This window comes from Gossypium hirsutum, chromosome D13, assembly GCF_007990345.1.
Source record: "Gossypium hirsutum isolate 1008001.06 chromosome D13, Gossypium_hirsutum_v2.1, whole genome shotgun sequence".
NCBI classification, from domain to species: domain Eukaryota; kingdom Viridiplantae; phylum Streptophyta; class Magnoliopsida; order Malvales; family Malvaceae; genus Gossypium; species Gossypium hirsutum.
Window position 1 is genome coordinate 35,392,849 of NC_053449.1, and position 6,425 is coordinate 35,399,273.

Consider the following 6,425-nt stretch of genomic DNA (forward strand, 5'->3'; position numbering starts at 1 on the left):
GTCACTCCATGCAGAGCTTTCCAATACCATTTCTTTCTCAGAGAAACCATAGAAGATGAAAAAGAGAAGAAAATGAATCAAATTGGAGAAGAACTCTTCCGTGAAGTCATTTCTCCAACTATTTATAGCCTTTCCTGCAATGTTTACAATTAGGTAGGATCTACCCATTTTCAATCATTGTGTCTCCCACTAAGAGATCGACTGGTTCTAATCCAACCGAATTAGACTTGAATTTAAACTATGCTCAAACTAGCCTCGATATTGCTCAAATTTTCCAGTAGAGATGGCCAATTTACCATATCTTTTAATTTAACCCTTGAAGATTCCTAATTTTTAGGTTTCAAGAAAAAGCAATTGTGAAAAAATCTTTGGGAAATATTATAGAAGTGTGTAGTTCTCTTGGATTTACTGTATATTATAAATGATTTCTTTAGGCTATTCAATAATAGCTCTACCATTGACAAAGTTGTTATAGGAAAATGTCAAATTTGTTTGATTGAATAAATGCCAGTAGAACTTTGAACACTTGAAAGTTATTAAAGAAGTTTCAGAATTGAATCTAAGATAGCGTGAATGTCTAGAGTTATTGAAATATTTTGATCTGATCATCGGTTATCATTCGAGTAAAAGCTGATATAATGACTGATTTACTAAACTAGAAATATCTAAAAGCTGTGAATACTCACCTGATTTGAGAATATAAAGGATCTATTATAGTTGAGGCGAGAATTAAAACTGTTACTTCTTCCAAAATCTGAGAGTTTCATAGAAACGATTCGAATTTGTTAGCTAAATGGGATCAATTTTAGAATGGTTAGACCATTAATTTTAGTGTTGGTAGCGATGATAGTCAGTATTTTTGAAATCAGATATGTGTACCGAATGATTCTATGGTTAAAGAGATATATTCTACGGGAAAACATAGTAACAATTATTCAATACATCCAGGTGACAATAAAATGTATAATAACTTGAAACAAAGTTACTGGTGTCTGGGAATAAAACGAGAAATATCTATGTTTATATCGAGATGTTTGGTATGTCATCAAGTAAAAGTTGAACATCAAGTTTCATTAGGTTTGCTATAACCTATACTGATTCTTGAATGGAAATGAGAGCGTGTTACTATAGACTTCATAACGGGATTGCCATTAACTCTGAAAAAGAAAGATTCAATTTGGGTAATTGTTAACAGATTGGCGAACTCAACTCACTTTATTCTGGTCAAGATTGATTACTCGCTTAAGAATTAACTAAACTATATGTTGTTGAGATTGTCAGATTTTATGGTGTGCCATTGCTTATTATTTCTGATCGGGATTTGAAATTATTTAAAAGTTGCTACAGATTGTCAGAAAACTTATGCAAATTTGAAAAGTGTGGATATCGAGTTTCAAATGGGTGACAAAGTTTTTTTGAAACTCTTTCCTTGGAAGAAAGTACTACGGTTGAGCAGAAAAAGGAAACTTAGTCTGAGATGTGTTTTTCAGAAAACTCCAGATCCAGACTTTCATTGCACAAATCGGCAACAACTACTGCTGCAATACAGGGAACCCATCAAGATTTATTCATATACCCCATTTTCCATCATTTCTAACATTGGAAATCCCCAAGCAGGGCCTTATATCTTCATCTTATTTATTTACTAGATCTACCAGACTTACTGTTTCATAACATGGAGTAATCTCTGATGAAAATCCAGATCTACAACTCCATCTTGAAGGAAAAAAAATATTGAAAGTTCTTTAAGATTTAAGTAACAATACTTTTTGAGGAAGGAAGAAGAAAAACTCTCTCTTTTAACCTGAATTTCTATATAAATAACCTAAACCCTTATGGAACCTGACACGTGTCTCAAACTTTTAAGACTACCTTTATAAATGGTTTACAACTATAAATGGAAATCCAATATTTTTAAAATTATGGTTCATTCCCTTCTCCCATTCCTAACTACCTCGTTAAAACGTAACTAACATAATAACTCAATAAACTGGATGTACAATAGCTTGGGCGATAACCCAATTCACCTAAAAATCCTCAATACTCTTATCAATCTCTTATTCCTTACAGCTCAACACATTCAGAGAACAATCCTAACCTAATACTCTAACATCAACTTTGCGCCTGACCTATGCGCCAAAAGTATCAATTGGGTGGATAGGACTGCATCTCACAGATTTCTTTCATTCTACTCGCTCGTATTTGCAACCCGCCAAAACTAGGTATTATGAGCTCATATAGATATTCAAATGCATTATGTCCTTGGCCATTACTCCACTGGTTCGTTCAGGCTTCGTTTCCTAGTTGGCACAGCTTTATCATGAGCAATATTTAGTTCTCCATTATCTCTCATTCTTTGTATACTCCCTCTTTATTTACTTTGTCATGACTCCATTGATTCATTGAAGCTCCATTCAACCAACCTATTACATTGTTCCATTTGTCGTCCCGAGAAGCCCTCTCATATTATTCCACTTATAATCAAATTCATCTATGATTAAATCAAATCGTGAATGAGGTAACTAAACGAAATAAAAAATTAATGAAAGATAAAAGTAAAAATTAGCACTCTAAAATAAAAATACTTAATGAATAAAAGTTAGAACACTATTTATACTAAAAAAATTAATTTATAAAACCAAATTAAATTAGTTTTTATAAAACCGACAAAAATAATGAATCATAAAATCATATCTATGGTCTATGAAAGTTCCTACTTAGTTTATTACGTGTAACAAAAATTTAATGCCCAAACCTCCCTAGTAATGGCACCAACAACTTGACCGCCTCCCGATGTGCTAACATCAAGAGTGTGCATTCAGCTGCAAAAGATAGGAAATAAGGCGGTGTCTGCAAGTGTACGGGTCAAATTGTAATATAGTTTGTTAGTACAACAAAATATTAAGAGTACTCCGAGGCTTATACCTAAAGGAGGTTTGCTTAAACTAATAATTACTATTACACAAATAAATCTAAATAGTACTGAATAAAACCATATTATGAGAGATCATAATTGAAAGAATAAATAGAAAATAAAATAGGTAAAAGAATTAAATAGCCTAAAGTCACAGGGTTGGAGATCTATCAAGAATAAGAATGATAGACTAACTCGCTTTAGTGTTCATAGTTAACTCCTATATCGGGTTTTATTCAACCAGTTAGTCATTAACCTAGCAGGGACTCTCGGCCTTCTACTAATCTAATGATTGGTAACCACTATTTATCTCTCGATGTCACAGGTTAGACCAGGTTAGCCTATCGTCCAACACACCTTACATGACTTGATGATTGGATTCAAGTATGGTACACAACAACTTAAACTTATACCAATTTAGCAAAGGTATTTGGAATTTATTTAAGACTATAGTTAATGGTGTAGTTCTCAGTATGATAATGGCAACACAATAAAAAATAATATTTATACGCCATGAAAATAGCATTTAAAACATAATTTTTAGCGAAAGCCTTATGAAACTCGACAAGGTTATTCCCTTTACAAAAGTTTCAATAAACATCATTACTAAAAACATTTGACAACTGCACTGTTACTGTTGACACTAGGTTACCACTACCCACACAATTATCTCAGAAAGATGGTACTGGCATAAGTAAGAAAGATGGTATTTATCTCATAACACAGACAAACTGCACTGTTACTGTTGACACTAGATTACCACTACCCACACAATTATCACTCATGCGATCTGAAGAGAGTTTACTTACCTTATAAAATTTATACAACAATGAAATTCACAACACATGGAAGTAAGAAGGATCTCACAGAACACTCTACTATAGTGATTTACATAGCAGGTCATCTGCCCTTGTCGTTGGGACCTTCGTTAGCTTCTTCAGCTAACATGCATGCCAGGTTCGATATTGAATAACCTAGAATTTAGGAAATTTTCTTTCCTTACGAACAATTCTAAGGTTTATGTATGAAACACCAAAAACACGTGAATTTCCTAGATAATAACTTAAGGGTTTACCAAAATTTACTAGTAAACTAGTGCAAATGTAGTTGTTAGCTAAACTTTGTTAACCCTCTTCGAAGAAGCTCTCTTCTCTAAGGTTTTTTTCAAAAACTTACAGAGAAATTCAGGAAAGAAGAAGACATAAAGGTAATTCTTGATGACCAATGTTATTCTTATATGCTCATGCAATAGACACAAGGTTTAATGGAAAAATCAGATGATTCCACTAATACCCTAGATTCTCGTGATTAACTACACTTAACAAGTTTTAAGTCTAATCATCTACAGTATTCTATTTTAGTTCTTATTAGATCTCATACAAACCCTAGCATGACTAACTAAGTTATCATAATATGTACTAAACATAGAAATAAGTTTATCAAATTGCAAACTTAACGAGTTCGTCCAAAACATCTGCCATGGCAGATACTTATCAGAAGAGTCCACCAAACCTTAAAGTTTGCCAGATGATGAATCCCACAGAATATACACATCCACCAAAATGAATACTTGACTTACTCAATTCTACCATTGACTTAACTAACTTATACGCCAAACAGTAACTAAATATTGGGTCTCCGTCGAGCAGCTTGTTACATAAGGGTTGCTCAGTAGACTATACTGATTTCAAGTTTGTATCTACCTAAATGAATTTTTAGGGTCATCAAGCCTAGGGTTTAAGTCCTCTTTCACAACCAACTGATCCGTTAAGAATCCTTAAAACAATTATTAACTATTCATGCATCCGCTTGTTAATGTCCCTATAGATTTAGTTACCCATGAACATAATAAATGCAAACTCTAAATTGAATGTGAACATCATATTAATATTAAAAAATAAAGTAAAGAAAGAGAAATTAAATCCTAATTAAAACTTGAAATGCAAAAACTAAAATATGTTGACAGTGTTGAAGATCCACAATCCTTGTGAAGAACAATGAAAATAACTTGAATGAAAAATTGAAAACTAAAACCTAATTTACAAAGAAAACTAAAAACTAAGTAAAATCGTTTACGGTTGAAGTCCCTTTTGAATCTTGTTAACTCAAAAGATCAACTCGAAATCACCAAGAGGGGGTGAATTGGTTTCTTAAAAAAAACCTGTGGAAGTAACATATGAATGAGCAAAAATAAATGCAATGATTTATAGTGGTTCGACCCGAATTGCCTACTCCACTACCTTACCTTTCCACAACTAAAGATTTTCCCAAATTTGCTAATTTGATCAACCTTTGAGGATAAGGTTTAACCTTACAACTCATTTAAGATTTCTACCCAAAATATTAGATTGCAACTGCTTTAAGGTTTCTACCTAAACCATAAGACTCAACCTTCTCAAAGAGTATAACAAAGTAGCAAACAAGAAATAACTCTTACAAGATTAGAATGTTTTCCAATTAAGCACAATTACAATGTAGATCACTTGAGCTACAGAATAACAATGAAAGCTCTAAAGTGTGTACAAGAAAAATATGAAAGAATTAAGCACAAAGGTTGTAGTGATTGATCTTTAAGCTTGTTGATTTCTCACCTTGTTGTAGGACCTTTGAAACATGGTATTTATATCCTCTAATACATTTCCAACTATTGGGGTTGTTGTAAAAGTTAATAGAGCCGTTGATGATGAAAATACTAGATCATTAAATTCACCTGCAACAAACAAAATGTATAAATACTTTTTCTACGAGTCTCAATACTATTAGCATTTAATGCCTGATTCAATGACCGCTAAAATTAGTTTACAGTGATACCAAATACAAATTACCGAAACCTGGTAAAAGGCATTGATTCTTTTTGTAAAGGTATCAATACTTTTTGTGTAAATTAAAAAAATAATGTCAATATGGTATCGATTTTTAGAAAGGGTATTGATATCTTGAAAACTATTGATACTTGGCCAAAAAGTATTGATACTTTTTGATACTAACTTGTTTAAAAATAGTTTTAACATGATTGAAAATATTTAACTCAATTGAAACCATTTTAACTTGATTTTATCAATTTTTCCCAATTTTGTTCAACTTTAACTTTTATTTTTAAGACACTTTACTTTGTTATATAAAACCATATTATCAAATAAAGGTTAGTTTAAAAAATTTTGTTATAATGTAGTTTATATAGTCCAAAAATCCTCAAGACTAAAGTGCCCCTTCGTTTATAATGTTAATTAAGGTTTTAGGTTGTAAAAGGACCCCTAATTGCCCTTAAAAATCTCAACCGATGTGCTGGATCGTCGGCACCCCTATGGTGCAGCAGAAAAATAAAAATTCGGCGATCCCAACTAGGAATCCATGTGTGAGGAACGAATCGGGGTGGAAAGGGTTGCAAAATTACCTAATGTTTATTCAGAGTAGACAACAACGCCTCAACAACGAGTAGTCTGATATACTGTCGAACCAAGCCGCAATCTATCTTGATCCCGACCTCTACATAATCCACCCAGTTGACTAC